Here is an 18,481-nt window from a genome sequence, read left to right as displayed (position 1 = left end):
TTGATTCTTTCCAAAAATCCCATTTGAATTCAATAGTCTTCATCATAAAAGAGCCAGCACAAGAAGTATCAAGCATGGTGCGATTGTTATCAGAAAGCCGAGCATAAATTTTTTGAATAATTATCTCTCTTGGGAGCTCATGTTTGGAGCATGAATATAACATTGATTTAAGCCTCCCCCAAGCTTGAGCGATGCTTTCTCCTTCGCGAGGCCAGAAATTATATATATAATTGCGATCACGATGAACAAGATGCATAGGACAAAACTTCTGATGAAATTCCAATTTCAATCGTTTATAGTTCCATGATCCCATATCATCACATAGCCTATACCATGTCAATGCATCTCCCTTCAAAGATAAAGGGAAGACCTTCTTCTTAATAACATCATCGGGCACACCTGCAAGCTTAAATAATCCACAAACTTCATCCACATATATTAGGTGCTCATCAGGATGTAATGTTCCATCTCCTGCAAAAGGATTAGCTAGCAGTTTTTCTAACATACCCGAAGGAATTTCAAAGTAGACATTTTCATTTTCAGTAGGTTCAGTAGGTTGAGGAGCAACTCTTTGCTCTATTGGTCGGGGTGAAGATACCCCGAACAAGCCCCTCAGAGGATTACTTTCCATAGTAACAAGTAAATTTCAGCACACTATATAAATTTTTCCTTACCAAATTCCACCTACCAAAGGCGCTTCACTCCCCGGCAACGGCGCCAGAAAAGAGTCTTGATGACCCACAAGTATAGGGGATCTATCGTAGTCCTTTCAATAAGTAAGAGTGTCGAACCCAACGAGGAGCAGAAGGAAATGATAGGCGGTTTTCAGCAAGGTATTCTCTGCAAGCACTGAAATTATAGGTAACAGATAGTTTTGTGATAGGATAATTTGTAACGAACAACAAGTAACAAAATTAAATAAAGTGCAGCAAGGTGGCCCAATCCTTTTTGTAGCAAAGGACAAGCCTGGAAAATTTCTTATATGAAGGAAAACGCTCCCGAGGACACATGGGAATTATCATCAAGCTAGTTTTCATCACGTTCATATGATTCGCGTTCGGTACTTTGATAATTTGATATGTGGGTGGACCGGCGCTTGGGTGTTGTCCTTACTTGGACAAGCATCCCACTTATGATTAACCCCTATTGCAAGCATCCACAACTACAAAAGAAGTATTAAGGTAAACCTAACCATAGCATGAAACATATGGATCCAAATCAGGCCCTTACGAAGCAACACATAAACTAGGGTTTAAGCTTCTGTCACTCTAGCAACCCATCATCTACTTATTACTTCCCAATGCCTTCCCCTAGGCCCAAATAATGGTGAAGTGTCATGTAGTCAACGTGCACATAACACCACTAGAGGAGAGACAACATACATCTCATCAAAATATCGAACGAATACCAAATTCACATGACTACTAATAGCAAGACTTCTCCCATGTCCTCAGGAACAAACGTAACTACTCACAAAGCATATTCATGTTCATAATCAGAGGGGTATTAATATGCATATAGGATCTGAACATATGATCTTCCACCAAATAAACCAACTAGTATCAACTACAAGGAGTAATCAACACTACTAGCAACCTACAGGTACCAATCCCAGACTTGGAGACAAGAATTGGATACAAGAGATGAACTAGGGTTTGAGAGGAGATGGTGCTGGTGAAGATGTTGATGGAGATTTTCCCTCTCCTGATGAGAGGAGCGTTGGTGATGACGATGGCGATGGTTTCCCCCTCCCGGAGGGAAGTGTCCCTGGCAGAACAGCTCCGCCGGAGCCCTAGATTGGTTCTGCCAAGGTTCCGCCTCGTGGCGGCGGAGTCTCGTCCTGAAAGCTTGCTTATGATTTTTCCTCGGACGAAAGACTTCATATAGCAGAAGATGGGCACCTGAGGGCCAACAGGGGGGCCACGAGGCAGGGGACGCGCCCAGGGGGTAGGGCGCGCCCCCACCCTCGTGGCCAGGGTGTGGGCCCCCTCTGGTATTTCTTCCGCTCAGTATTTTTTATTATTTCCAAAAATAACTTTCGTGGAGTTTCAGGACTTTTGGAGTTGTGTAGAATAGGTCTCTAATATTTGCTCCTTTTCCAGCCCAGAATTCCAGCTGCCGGCATTCTCCCTCCTTATGTAAACCTTGTAAAATAAGAGAGTATAGGCATAAGTATTGTGACATAATGTGTAATAACAACCCATAATGCAATAAATATCGATATAAAAGCATGATGCAAAATGGACGTATCAATGACCGAGACACATCTCTGGTCAATAACCAATAGCGGAACCTGGATGCTCATATTGGCTCCTACATATTCTACGAAGATCTTTATCGGTGAAACCGCATAACAACATACATTGTTCCCTTTGTCATCGGTATGTTACTCGCCCGAGATTCGATCGTCGGTATCATCATACCTAGTTCAATCTCGTACTGGTAAGTCTCTTTACTCGTTCCGTAATGCATCATCCCGCAACTAACTCATTAGAAACATTGCTTGCAAGGCTTATAGTGATGTGCACTACCGAAAGGGCCCAGAGATACCTCTCCGATACACGGAGTGACAAATCCTAATCTCGATCTATGCCAACCCAACAAACACCTTCGGAGACACCTGTAGAGCATCTTTATAATCACCTAGTTACGTTGTGACGTTTGATAGCACACAAGGTGTTCCTCCGGTATTCGGGAGTTGCATAATCTCATAGTCTGAGGAACATGTATAAGTCATGAGGAAAGCAGTAGTAATGAAACTGAAACGATCATAATGCTAAGCTAACGAATGGGTCTTGTCCATCACATCATTCTTTAATGATGTGATCCCGTTCATCAAATGGCAACACATGTCTATGGCTAGGAAACTTAACCATCTTTGATTAACAAGTAGAGGCATACTAGGGACACTCTATTTGTCTATGTATTCACACATGTACTAAGTTTTCGGTTAATACAATTCTAGCATGAATAATAAACATTTATCATGAAATAAGGAAATAAATAATAACTTTATTATTGCCTCTAGGGCATATTTCCTTCAGTCTCCCACTTGCACTAGAGTCAATAATTTAGTTCACATCGCCATGTGATTTAACACCAATAGTTCACATCACCATGTGATTAACACCCATAGTTCACATCGCCATGTGACCAACACTCAAAGGGTTTACTAGAGTCAGTAATCTAGTTCACATCGCCATGTGATTAACATCCAATAAGTACTAAGGTGTGATCATGTTTTTCTTGTGAGAGAAGTTTAGTCAACAGGTCTGCCAAATTCAGATCCGTATGTATTTTGCAAATTTCTATGTCTACAATGCCCTGCACGGAGCTACTTTAGCTAATTGCTCCCACTTTCAATATGTATCCGGATTGTGACTTAGAGTCATCCAGATCGGTGTCAAAGCTTGCGTCGACGTAACTCTTTACGACGAACTCTTTATCACCTCCATAACCAAGAAATATTTCCTTAGTCATCTAAGGATAATTTTGCCCGTTGTCCAGTGATCTACTCCTAGATCAAAATTGTACTCCCTTACCAAACTCTGGGTAGGGTATACAATAGGTCTGGTACACAGCATGGCATACTTTATAGAACCTATGGCTGAGGCATAGGGAATGACTTTCATTCTCTCTCTATCTTCTGCTGTGGTCGGGCTTTGAGTCTTACTCAACTTAACACCATGCAACATAGGCAAGAACTCTTTCTTTGACTGTTACATTTTGAACTACTTCAAAAACTTGTCAAGGTATGTACTCATTGAAAAAACTTATCAAGCGTCTTGACCTATCTCTATAGATCTTGATGCTCAATGTGTAAGTAGCTTCACCGAGGTCTTTCTTTGAAAAACTCCTTTCAAACACTCCTTTATGCTTTCCAGAAAATTCTACATCATTTTTGATCGACAATATGTCATTCACATATACTTATCAGAATGGCTGTTGTGCTCCCACTCACTTTCTTGTAAATACAGGCTTCACCGCAAGTCTGTATAAAACTATATGCTTTGATCTACTTATCAAAGCGTATATTCCAACTCCGAGATGCTTGCACCAGTCCATAGATGGATCGCTAGAGCTTGCACATTTTGTTAGCACCTTTAGGATTGACAAAATCTTCTGGTTGCATCATATACAACTCTTCTTTAATAAATCCATTAAGGAATGCAGTTTGGTTATCCATTTGCCAGATTTCATAAAATGCGGCAATTGCTAACATGATTCGGACAAACTTTGTAGATAGTAACACTACCATCAGCGTCCGTCTTCCTCTTGAAGATCCATTTATTCTCAATGACTTGCCGATCATCGGGCCATTCCACCAAAGTCCATACTTTGTTTTCATACATGGATCCTAACTCAGATTTCATGGCCTTAAACCATTTTGCGGAATCTGGGCTCATCATCGCTTCCTCATAGTTCGTAGGTTCGTCATGGTCTACTAACATGACCTCCAGAATCGGATTACCGTACCACTCTGGTGCGGAACGTACTCTGGTTGACCTACGAGGTTTGGTAGTAACTTGATCTGAAGTTTCATGATCATCATCATCAACTTCCTCACTAATTGGTGTAGGCTTCACTGGAACTGATTTCTGTGATGAACTACTTTCCAATTCGGGAGAAGGTACAGTTACCTCATCAAGTTCTACTTTCCTCCCACTCACTTCTTTCGAGAGAAACTCCTTCTCTAGAAAGTATCCATTTTTAGCAACGAATATCTTGCCTTCGGATCTGTGATAGAAGGTGTACCCAACAGTTTCCTTTGGGTATCCAATTGAGACACATTTCTTTGATTTGGGTTCAAGCTTATTAGGTTGAAACTTTTTCACATAAGCATCGCCGCCCCAAACTTTAAGAAACGACAGCTTAGGTTTCTTGCCAAACCACAATTCATATGGTGTCGTCTCAACGGATTTAGATGGTGCTCTATTTAACGTGAATGCAGTTGTCTCTAATGCATAGCCCCAAAACGATAGCGGTAAATCAGTAAGAGACATCGTAGATCACACCATATCTAATAAAGTGCGGTTACGATGTTCGGACACACCATTACGCTGTGGTGTTCCGGGTGGCGTGAGTTGTGAAACTATTCTGCATTGTTTCAAACGAAGACCAAACTCGTAACTCAAATATTCTCCTCCACGATCAGATCGTAGAAACTTTATTTTCTTGTTACGATGATTTTCTACTTCACTCTAAAATTCTTTGAACTTTTCAAATGTTTCAGACTTAGTTTCATTAAGTAGATATACCCATATCTGCTCAAATCATCTGTGAAGGTCAGAAAATAACGATACCCACCGCGAGCCTCAACACTCATCGGACCACATACATCAGTATGTATTATTTCCAACATGTCAGTTGCTCACTCCATTGTTCCATAGAACGGAGTCTTAGTCATCTTGCCCATGAGGCATGGTTCACAAGCATCAAATGATTCATAATCAAGTGATTCCAAAAGTCCATCAGCATGGAGTTTCTTCATGTGCTTTTACACCAATATGACCTAAACGGCAGTGCCACAAATAAGTTGCACTATCATTACTAACTTTGCATCTTTTGGCTTCAATATTTATGAACATGTGTATCACTACGATCGAGATTCAATATACCATTTATATTGAGTGTATGACCGTAGAAGGTTTTATTCATGTAAATAGAACAACAATTATTCTTTGACTTAAATGAATAACCGTATTGCAATAAACATGATCCAATCATATTCATGCTCAACGCAAACACCAAATAACATTTATTTTAGGTTCAACACTAATCCCGATAAAGGGAGTGTGCGATGGTGATCTTATCAACCTTGGAATCACTTCCAACACACATCATCACCTCGCCCTTAACTAGTCTCTGTTTATTTTGCAACTCCCGTTTCGAGTTACTACTCTTAGCAACTGAACCAGTATCAAATACCGAGGGGTTGCCATAAACACTAGTAAAGTACACATCAATAACATGTATATCCAATATACCTTTGTTCACTTTTCCATCCTTCTTATCCGCTAAGTATCTAGGGCAGTTCCACTTCTAGTGACCATTTCCTCTGAAGTAGAAGCACTCAGTTTCAGGCTTGGGTCTATCTTTGGGCTTCTTCATGGGAGTGGCAACTTGCTTGCCATTCTTTCTTGAAGTTCCCTTTCTTTCCCTTGCCCTTTTACTTGAAACTAGCGGTCTTGTCAACCATCAACACTTGATGCTTTTTCTTGATTTCCACCTTCGCCGATTTCAGCATCGCAAAGAGCTTGGGAATCGTTTTCGTTATCCCTTGCATATTATAGTTCATCACGGATTTCTAGTAACTTGGTGATAGTGACTAGAGAACTCTGTTAATCACTATCTTATCTGGAAGATTAACTCCCACTTGATTCAAGCGAATGTAGTACTCAGACATTCTGAGCACATGCTCATTGGTTGAGCTATTCTCCTCCATCTTGTAGGCTAAGTACTTTGTTTGAGGTCTCATACCTCTCGACTCGGGCATGAGTCTGAAATACCAATTCCAGCTCTTGGGACATCTCATATGCTCCGAGGTGTTCAAAACGTTTTTGAAATCCTGGTTCTTAGCCGTAAAGCATGGTGCACTAAACTATCAAGTAGTCATCATACCGAGCTTTGTAAAACGTTCATAACATTTGTATCTGCTCCTGCAATAGGTCTGTCACCTAGCGGTGCATCAAGGACATAATTCTTTTGTGCAGCAATGAGGATAATCCTCAGATCACAGACCTAGTCCGCATCATTGCTACTATCATCTTTCAACATAGTTTTTTCTCTAGGAACATATCAAAAATAAACGGGGAGCTACATCGTGAGCTATTGATCTACAACATAGTTATGCAAATACTATCAAGACTAAGTTCATGATAAATTAAAGTTAAATTAATCATATTACTTAAGAACTCCACTTAGATGGACATCCCTCTAATCATCTAAGTGATCGTGTGATCCATATCAACTAAACCATGTCCGATCATCACGTGAGATGCAGTAGTTTTCAATGGTGAACATCACTATGTTGATCATATCTACTATATGATTCACGCTCGACCTTACGGTCTCCGTGTTCTGAGGCCATATCTGCATATGCTAGGCTCATCAAGTTTAACCCGAGAATTCTGCGTGTGCAAAACTGGCTTGCACCTGTTATATGTGAACGTAGGGCTTATCACACCAGATCATCACGTGGTGTCTCAGCACGAAGAACTGTCGCAACAGTGCATACTCGGGGAGAACACTTATACCTTGAAATTTTAGTGAGAGATCATCTTATAATGCTACCGCCGTACTAAGCAAAATAAGATGCATAAAAGATAAACATCACGTGCAATCAAAATATGTGACATGATATGGCCATCATCATCTTGTGCCTTTGATCTCCATCTCCAAAGCATCGTCATGATCTCCATCATCACCGGCTTGACACCTTGATCTCCATCGAAGCATCGTTGTCGTCTCGCCAACTATTGCTTCTACAACTACCGCTGCCGCTTAGTGATAAAGTAAAGCAATTACATGGCGATTGTATTTCATACAATAAAGCGACAACCATATGGCTCCTGCCAGTTGCCGATAATGGTTACAAAACATGATATCTCATACAACAATTTATATCTCATCACGTCTTGACCATATCACATCACAACATGCCCTGCAAAAACAAGTTAGAGGTCCTCTACTTTGTTGTTGAAAGTTTTACATGGCTGCTACGGGCTTAGCAAGAACCGTTCTTACCTATGCATCAAAACCACAACGATTTTTCGTCAAGTGTGTTGTTTTAACCTTCAACAAGGACCGGGCGTAGTCACACTCGATTCAACTAAAGTTGGAGAAATAGACACCCACTAGCCACCTGTGTGCGAAGCATGGCGGTAGAACCAATCTCATGAACGCGGTCATGTAATGTCGGTCTGGGCCGCTTCATCCAACAATACCGCCGAATCAAAGTATGACATGCTGGTAAGCAGTATGACTATTATCGCCCACAACTCTTTGTGTTCTACTCGTGCATATAACATCTACGCATAGACCTGGCTCTGATACCACTGTTGGGGAACGCAGTAATTTCAAAATAATTCCTATGATCACGCAAGATCTATGTAGGTGATGCATAGCAACGAGCATGGAGAGTGTGTCCATGTACCCTCATAGACTGAAAGCGGAAGCGTTTTATCAATGTGGTTGATGTAGTCGTACGTCTTCACGATCCGACCGATCCTAGCACCGAACGTACGGCACCTCCGTGTTCAGCACACGTTCAGCTCGATGACGTCCCTCGTACTCTTGATCCAGTTGAGGCCGAGGGAGAGTTTTGTCAGCACGACGGCATGGTGACGGTGATGATGAAGTTACCGGCGCAGGGCTTCGTCTAAGCACTACGAAGATATGACCAAGGTTTAGAACTGTGGAGGGCGGCACCGCACACGGCTAAGAGATTGTCTGTTGTGTCTTTGGGGTGCCCCCTGCCCCCGTATATAAAGGAGGGGAGGAGGAGGCCAGCCAACAAGGGGCGCGCCATGGAGAGGGGAGTCCTACTAGGACTCCAGTCCTATTAGGATTCGGCCCCACCCTTTTTTCCTTCTACTGGAGGGGAAAAGGGGAAGGAGAGGGAGTAGGAGAAGGAAAGGGGGTGGCGCCCCCTTCCCATGTCCAATTCGGCCTCCTCCCTTGCGGGGGGCGCACCATCCCCTTGTGGGCTGGTTAGCCTCGCTCCTATGGCCAATAAGGCCCATATCTTTCCCCGGGGGGTTCCGATAACCTCCCGGTACTCCGGAAAAATGCCCGAATCACTCGGAACCAGTCCGATATCCGAATGCAACCTTACAATATATGAATCTTTACCTCTCTACCATTTCGAGACTCCTCGTCATGTCCGTGATCTCATCCGGGACTCCGAACAAACTTCGGTACATCAAATCATATAACTCATAATACAAATCGTCATCGAACGTTAAGCGTGCGGACCCTATGGGCTCGAGAACTATGTAGACATGACCGAGACACATCTCCAGTCAATAACCAACAGCGGAACCTGGATGATCATATTGGCTCCTACATATTCTACGAAGATCTTTATCGGTCAAACCGCATAACAACTTACGTTGTTCCCTTTGTCATCGGTGTGTTACTTGCCCGAGATTCGATCGTCGGTATCATCATACCTAGTTCAATCTCGTTACCGGCAAGTCTCTTTACTCGTTTTGTAATGCATCATTCCGCAACTAACTCATTAATCACATTGCTTGCAAGGCTTATAGTGATGTGCATTACCGAGAGGGCCCAGAGATACCTCTTCGATACACGGAGTGACAAATCCTAATCTTGATCTATGCCAACCCAACAAACACCTTCAGAGACACCTATAGAGCATCTTTATAATCACCCAGTTACGTTGTGACGTTTGATAGCACACAAGGTGTTCCTCCGGTATTCGGGAGTTGCATAATCTCATAGTCTGAGGAACATGTATAAGTCATGAAGAAATCAGTAGCAATGAAACTGAAATGATCATAATGCTAAGCTAACGAATGGGTCTTGTCCATCACATCATTCTCTAATGATGTGATCCCGTTCATCAAATGACAACACATGTCTATGGCAAGGAAACTTAACCATCTTTGATTAAGGAGCTAGTCAAGTAGAGGCATACTAGGGACACTCTGTTTGTCTATGTATTCACACATGTACTAAGTTTCTGGTTAATACAATTCTAGCATGAATAATAAACATTTATCATGAAATAAATAATAACTTTATTATTGCCTCTAGGGCATATTTCCTTCAACGCCCCCTTAAGCAGACCTTACAATTTGTGCACCCGTGGGTACACGTGATGGTGTGCATTTATTTAAGCCGGACGGCGAACCCAAACAGTAGCTGCATTCATTCCCCTCCCGCCGCCTCTTCTCTGGTCGCCGTCGCCATATAGTCATGGCCCGGCCGAAGGTAACGACATACGCCATACTCCCATAGGAGCGGCGCTTTAATCTGGAGGCGGCGCAAAGCCCGGATCGCAGCCGCCCTGCCTCCGGAGTCCGGACTAGCCAGAGCCGGACGAGGAGGCGTTGGAGGCGGGGCAGCACTCGGAGCCGAAGGAGGAGAACGAGGACGCGGAGCCAGAACAGGAGGACGACGATGCGGGCGAAGCGGAGCCGGAGGAGGACGATGATTTCCATTATACTCAGACTTAAAGGGCTTTGAGTTTCATGCCACATTTATTTCACAGAGATAAGAGAAAGGAAATTTTAGTGGTCATGCATGCATCTTTTTGTACTAGCACTCTTATATAAGGGTTGACCGGTCGCTTCCGGCGGACGTGCGCGGGCGGTGGAAGAGGAAGAAGAAGGGAAGCGAGCTGTGGAGTAACATTTTTTACCACAATTTCTTAGGAAACTGAGTGCAATAATTGAGTAGTTTTGCAAACTACCAGTACTACACCTGAAACGGTTCAAAACCAATACCACCTCCACGCCCGCGTCTGACCGCCATGGCCGACCCAACCCCCTTCCTTCCCGGCGCGCGCTTCCTGCGTGAAACGGTCAGCGTCTCCCCAGAGCGTCAGTGCCACATCAATGCCCGGCCAGAGTGGAGGCGGCCTCTCACTGGCACCAGCTTTGAAGTAGCGTGACGGCCGAGAGGGCGCAACTTCCCGGTGCACGCGACTGCTCAGCGTAGAGGCTAGCCATAGTTTGGATGAGTCTCCATTGTGGGGAGCCACACTAGCTGCGATGATATGGACTCCCGTTGCCCACAGTTATGGATCGTTCCATCTATGAAGAACATGTGGGACTGGAACTACGAGACGGACATGTACCCAGGAGTGGATGTATGAACCTGAGTAATGTAGCGCAGTAAGTGAAGTAGAAAGGCACAAATAGTATGAACATGCGTGGCATATACGCATTTGTCTCTTACTACCACTAAATGTTGTACGTGCAATGCACGGTGATGTTATGATGTACGTGCCTAACTACTCTACTACTACTATATTAATTGGAGGCACATATTAGGTTTTATATTTGTTTAGGTGCATGCCCCGAGACCTTCCAACTAGACGTGTCTTTCTCTCTGGGTTGCACTTTGTATCGTTCATACCACTAGTACTACTACGTGTGGTCTCCGACCCAGAAGTGGAAGAAGTGGAGACGCTCTACCACGTTGTTCATGTCCCACTCCTTTCGCTAACGTGTGGGACATCCAGCATGTGCCGTGTTTGGCACTCCTTCGTCGTAAGAGTTGAAACGCTAGCATTCATCAAAAATAAAAAATAAATATAAATCAGCAGTGATACTATACCACACGGTTTCCTTGCTCCTCGATATCGGAAAGAATACTTCTGTTCGCCGACATGTGGGACGCCGATCATCCTGGTCCACTTGCCATGCACGCAGAACTCCAAGGGAGAGTCACCCCGGTCGTTGCGCTGCAGTAATAATGACTAATGAGCTGTCAAATCACAGGCCCAACCTTTCCCACTGTGAAGTTGCTCGGACGAAGGAACCATCATGACTTCGTTCAATTCCGCTTCTTGAAGAAAACTACTGTACCAGCAGAGGCCTCCTTTGGTTCATAGGATAGGAATTTTATAGGAATATGAAAATCATAGGAAGTGAGATGACATGCATCTCAATTCCTATAGAGAAAGAGATGCCATTTGATGCATAGGATAGGAATTTTTCCATTGAGTCTAGGCTAATGTACTGGTAATTTTCCCTAAAAACTACAGTAGTACTGGTACATGCTCGTAATTAATTAAACAAACGTATGGGCGACACACACACACACTAATTACTAGTACTAATACTTCTCACATGTTGGCCAGACGCCATCGTTCTCCTTCTCGGCTTTGTCGGCAACACCCCACCATGCTTGGATCTCCGCCGACCTCTCCGCAGCAGCGCGTGTGGCCTCTTCTTTCTTGCGGCGGCGGGCCTCTCTTTTCTTGAGTGCTTTCTGACTTTTTCGCTCCTTCTATGCGGCTTTGGCCACCTCTTGCTCTACCGCCCATTCGGCCTTGGCGGCTTCAGATTCTGCCCACGTAGGTGTGAGGTCGCGAGCGGCGATGAACTCGGCACGACGGGATGCCATCGCTTCCCTACCATTTTGTGTGCGGTCGTGGGCGGCGAGGAACTCGGCACGGCGGGATGCCATCGCTTCCTTACCGGTTACTGTGCTGTGCGGTGGCATGAACGACGCTTGGTGTGAGCCCTAGGGTGGAGTGGCCGGACAACCGTATAGTGCATTGGTTTGTCAAGAGCTCAAGGACAGAAGACGAAGGAAATTTGGATTCCCCTTCAATCCTAGTCATTTATTACCAAGTAAAATGCATTGGCGGTCATCGAACTTGTCTTGATAGCTCACTTTGATCATTGTATATGAGATATGGTGATTATATGGTCATTGGCTCAGTGTATAGCTCCGTATTTGTCTGGTTGACCAGTCAAACAGTCCGCATGCGCCTGATCAGCTCGTGTTCTTTATCTATCTATCTATGCGGGCCTACCTGTCAGTGGAGAAAGAGATAAAAACCAAAATTATGCGTATGTGAGGAATCAAACCATGGACTCATCGCTGCAACGCACACAAGTCAACCAAATGAAAATGAAATACTTGCGTTAAATGCACAAACCAATTTTTTATGTTATACGTGATGCACACATTAGCGCACACCATCCATAGAGGCAAGTAGCATGTACGCGCGCAGACACTCACGCTCATGCTGTCAAACCGTGCTAATGCATGCATGTCGCCCTCCCAATCAAAGTCATGCTCATGGCGCAACGCAAACGGCGACCCCGTCACCTGCGCGCCCCAGCGGTGCGTGACATTACTGTTTAAACGTTTGCTGGCGGCCTCCACGAACATCGAGCATGTATTCACCTGGCTCAACACCAACGGTCATACTCGTGCTTGGGTGCCGAGCTGCTCGACATTAGCCATGGCTTTGCACACGACGCGACGACGTGACTCGGCGCCTTGCTCATGTATATCGTCCATCACAGCGACAATCTATAAAACAACCTAGCTAGAGAGGGTACTATGGTACCTATATATGTATCGTGAGCGACCGATCATAGTGCCACTACACAGGAGTGTGTGTTTGATCGATTCATCCATTATTCGTTAGTTATGCATGGTTGTGTGGTGTGTAATGGTGGTCGTCGAAGGCTAGCTGGCGACAAGAGCGGTTGCATGGACGCCTGGTTGTCAATACGTGCCGCATACGCTTCAAAGGCTCGTCATCCATGAGTTCACATTTTACCACCACGCCAGCGTCTGGCCGCCCTGGCCTACCGAAACCCCTTCCATCGCTAGCGCATGCTTCCCACCTGAAACGGTCACCGTCTCTCCAGAACGTCAATGCCGCATTCACGGGACTTAACTACAGGTGCAGTTGGTGTGTCACTGACATGCGGGCCAAATGCCTGTTGGGCCCACATGTCAGTGACCCAACTGCACCTGCAGTTAAGTCACTTAAGTGGCATCCGCATTCACGCCCAACGAGACCTCTCACTGGCGCCGGCATTGCGGGAGCGCAATGGCTGAGAGAGCGCCACCCGCGCGGCATCCCGGTGCAAGCGACTGCTCCGCGTTAACGACACCACGGCCATCCTTCCATCCGCCGCCCACATTATTGACACGTGGCTGTCGACGAACCTACTCCGGCGCTAGTCGTCCATCCATCTACTGCGGCTCATTGCCATTCGCCCGCTATATTAACTTGAGCCCCAGCTCCCAGCCATAGCCAAAGACCCACACTCATTCTCCTCCGGTCCCTTCCTTCTGTCGGCACCACTCCAACCATGGCCTCCTGGCGCTCCAAAGCTCTCTTGGACGTATTGTCGCAGGAGTAGACAAAGGACCTCGGCGGCTCCGCTCCGGGCGCGCTCCAAAGTTCTCTTGGGCGTACTGTCGCAGGAGCAGACGAAGGACATCATCGGCTCCCCCCCCCGGTCGCTCTCCGCCGCCACGACCATGAAGCCGATGTGCGTGCGCAGGCGCAGCCGGCAGCGGGGAAGAGTAGTACACGGTAGGTCACCGCCGCTCTGGTCCCAGGAAGGCCACCGCTGCTCCACTCAGTCGACGTCAAGCTTGGTAGGGTAAACATCGAAGGTCGATTAGCCCCTTGACGGCGACGTGGAGGCAGAAATCTTTAGAACCTTGTGCTCCGGAGGAGGAGGTTATCGAGGCGGAGCTGGACAAAGCTGAGGCGGATGAGGAGGAGGCAAAGGCAATGGCCGGCGTTCTCGGGTCTCATGGCCGGACATGGTGGTCGGGCGCCGGCGATCGTTTAGATTAGGTTTTATAGTAGGTTTTAGTATGGTTTGTGAGAAATATGTATGAATTTCGTCCAGTTTATAGGAAAAGTTTTCAAAATGTAATGAATTTCATCTAGTTAATTTGAAATTTGCTTTGTTTGCACGAATTTCGTCCGGTTAGTTCATACAGTTGTCGAAAGGTATGCGAGCCGCATTGGATGGGATCCTCTGGCATCAGTATCCTCGGAAAGATGCCGGTGTAAATTTGTGGGCCAACGCTGGAGATGCCCTAACTATCATGCTATAATTGCTAACACTGCTCCATTATTTCGCAAGGAACAGTTATCCCTCGATCAAAATCATATCCGCCGTGTTTTGCACTCCTCCCACGTAAGAGTGTAGACTGTTGCTTACATAAAAATGGAGCAAGTGGACGGCACTTTAGCACATCATATCACTCAAACTAGCCCGCCTAACGCGCGGGAAAGCCTGCCCTCGTCATTTTATTCTGGATTTCTATCGATCGATCGCACGAAAATGTTACGCTTTGCAAGTTCAAAAGCAAAAGGCGGCACACTTATGACTCGTACGCGTCGCGTTCGCGTCTCACCCTCGCCAGTCCGGCTCGCACGCCACTCACCAGAGGGGACACGCGTTGTCTTGCATTTTTACTGACATGTGGGACTGCAATCGAATAAACCGTCGATATCCAAAATCTAATCGCTCGGCGGGCGTCGGCTGAGAAGAGAGAGACAAGGGAGGAAGAAGAGATCGCCCGCCCGCCGCGCACGGACTCCAAAAAATATATGGTGATAATGTGAGGTGGGCCATGCGGGAGTCCGGACCGCTTCCAAGCCCGCTTCTGACTGCCCTGGTCCACCAGAAAACCCCACCCCCTCCCGCGCGCGCTCCCCCTCAGACGCCAGCTGACGGCATTCATAGCAAGTAGTACTAGTAAAATACTGGGCTATAAGCCCGCTTATGTGGAGGAGAGAGAGGCATTGTCAAAGCCCGCTTTCCGTCTTTACACATGCTCCTAGGTATAAAAAACTAAATCTAAAAAGGGAGGTATAAAAAACAATTGTGTCTAAAAAAGAAAGGTAAAAAACATTTGAGAGGAAATAGATAGAGAGAAAGTGAGAAAAAGTTGTAACCTTATATCCAACCTTATAGTCAACGCTATGGTAGTATTACATGAGGAAGGAGGGAGTTGTGCACATGCCAAGTTCACTAGGCTGTTGTGTGTTCGCACACGAACACGTCACCGTGTACCCTCGACGCCGGGGGTGATGTACCGCAGCTCACGTTGAAGGAGACCCATCCGGAAGCGCGGTACGCAGGCAATCCGGCGGGCGCTTTTGTTGACCCGAAACCCCACACGCCCGGGAGGGACCCCGTCAAGGCGCACGGCAGCTATGGGCTGCCCTAGGTCGACCTGGTCGACCCTAGGGCCTCGAGGTTCGCCGCCCTGCAACAAGAAGAACAGACGAAGAACGAGGAAGAAGAAGAACTAGGGTTAAGGAGAAAAGATAAAAGATAAAAAGTGGTAGATGATTTGATCGATTGTGTGTTGTTTAATCGGCCGTCACCCCTTAGGTATATAAGAGGCGTCTGGACTTTCCGTGCAAGGAAAAGACTTGGATTCACGTCCAAAACCCTAGTCAAATTCGGATTAGTTTTATTCGAACTTTCCAAAACTATTCGGTTTAAACTGGCTGCACCTTGCGGGTCTTTTTTGTGGTGGCAAATGACCTTGGATGGAAACGAGCCCAAAAGCAATCTTGACCGTTCCGATGAGACGAACAACTTTCATGTTGAACGTTTTTTGATTCGACTCCATATTCTGGGCCAAAACAGTCACGCAAAACATATGTTCCCTCGCGCTACCCATCAGACATGCGTCTGGTAGGGCGCGCCACATCTCGCCTCATGACAGGCTGCACTCCGATTGCTCTAAATTTTGCATACAGACTCGGATTTGGACGATTTTTATGTCAAAATCAATCGTTTCGACGATATGAAGACAATTCGTGTAGAATATTTTTCCATATAAGACCATCTTGGGGGCGTAATTAGCCGAATAGTGTTCTGAATACAAAATCTCAGTATTTCGAACACAGCTTCGGCCTTTGAGACGAGATCGGATGGTGATGGCCCAAACTTCAAAGATGTTCATATGGACAATACAAAACTCTTTTATGTAGACCACTTCTCCATTTGAGGCCATATTAATTAAGTTATTGACCGTGCGAAAATCCGGTGTCAACACATGCCCCCTGTTTTTCGGCAAACTTGGATGCAGAAAAATAATTTGCACATAGCTTGTTCTAAGAATGATGTCAACACTCCATCGGCCAGTTTGCCTATTTTTAGGACGATAAGTATATATCGACCATTGCTTGTTTGAACCACTCGGTGCAAACTTGGGTGAAAACTTCTCAACTTCTATAACAATCCGGTGATAAGGTTCCATAGATCAAAAACCATCCTCCAAACCATATTTTTCACTCTTTCGCTAGGATTTCACAGATAATCACGAATGAACTTCCCTCAATCCTTACTTCGCCTGCATAAAAGTTTCATTAGTGGCCGAAGCAGTGGGTTTTGGTTCGGCCTTACCTACGTTGGCAAGAATAAGCATCGGCTATTGATAGATATATGCAATACACCATGATAAACATAGTAGCCAGATGCTTGTTGTGCCAACTCATTTGCTCTACAATTGTCATGTCTAGATATATGAGCAGTATTAAAGCAACCCAAGGTAAAATTTACATCTAGACATACCTCAAGATAATTTAAAAGGATTCGTCAAAACATTGATAACCCTTGGATATTTGTTGCACTATACTAATAACGAATCACCGAAAGCCTCAATATGTATAGCACCTATAGCAAGGCAAAGCTCCAATCCGAATGACAATGCATATTCGGCTTTGATCATTGTGTAAAAATATTTTAAGCGGCATGAGGCTTCACAAAATAGCTCCATACGGAGATAAATAAACAACACCAACACCTTGGCCATTGCCACAAATTTAACCGTCGAAAATAATCTCCATAGTACTAGAAAGACAAGGGCAATATCAATGAACATGTACCTCGTTTTGGCCTCTAATTAAACTAAGGACGATGTTAGGATACTACATCAGCCATGCTTTGACATATTCTTAGGGCAATAGATAAATATCGGCCATTAACATAAGGTCCATGTTGAATTCATTCACCAAGTCATGTATAGCCGAAATGAACAAATGAATTAGCAATCAAATATTTCGGCCCTTTGGATTAGCAAGAAAAAAATGTAGCTAATAAAATGTATAAAGATTTGGTAATACCCTCTCATGATGCAGAAAATTATGTCGCTTCCATGGATCAAAATAAATCCAGGGAGGGTAATTTATCATACCTGATGATGAATTCCATGGCAAAGGCATCAATGGTATGGTTGAAGAATATGGATGATGTGCTAACCGAAGATTTTGATGGGGTGATGCAAACCTTCGGCTTAATTGTTTTTGGCTTCCATCCTTCTCTTTCTCCACTTTTGTAACACTTGTTGCAATAAAAGGTTGCACATCATTTTATTTTGACTGCTCCTCTTGGGAACCCATGCCATGTTCTTCTTTTTCAGCTCTTGTGCACTAAGTTTTTGTAATTCCTTCTTTCGCCAATACGATAAGCCGAGTGGGCACCCCGGCTGTGATTTTGTTTGAAGCAATGGCAATTCTTGTTTTACCTTGTGCACTCTCAACTTCTTTTCTTCAGATTTGGCACTTTGACTCTCGATAATTGGTTGCTTTGTCTCATTGCCGTTAGTAGCCAATGTCAACACTTTAATTGGCTCTTTTTCATTTGAGATCAAATCTGAAGTTGCACTCTTACGACCATCTCTTTTAACACGGTAAACTTGCTTGACCACCTCTTTCTTCTTCCTTGAGCTCTGTACCGATTCGTTATGATTGAAACGGTCTTTAACATGTGATTGTTCAAATGTTGATCTTCTCGGAGCTGCATGATATTGGTGAGATGATCTAATATAAGATGGAGAATGTGCACTTGTATCATACCTATCCCATGATGGATATGGATCTATATGAGCATAGGGAGGCATCCACGGCATTGGATTGGTGGCCCAAAATAAGGGCATGAATATGTTGCATTAAAATTCTCACTTTGCCAATACCGATCCTCATATTTGCGCCTTGGGG

This window comes from Triticum aestivum, chromosome 3D (assembly GCF_018294505.1).
Source record: "Triticum aestivum cultivar Chinese Spring chromosome 3D, IWGSC CS RefSeq v2.1, whole genome shotgun sequence".
Classification (NCBI taxonomy): Eukaryota; Viridiplantae; Streptophyta; class Magnoliopsida; order Poales; family Poaceae; genus Triticum; species Triticum aestivum.
The sequence above is the reverse complement of the archived record's forward strand: the minus strand, read 5'-3'. Positions refer to the sequence as shown.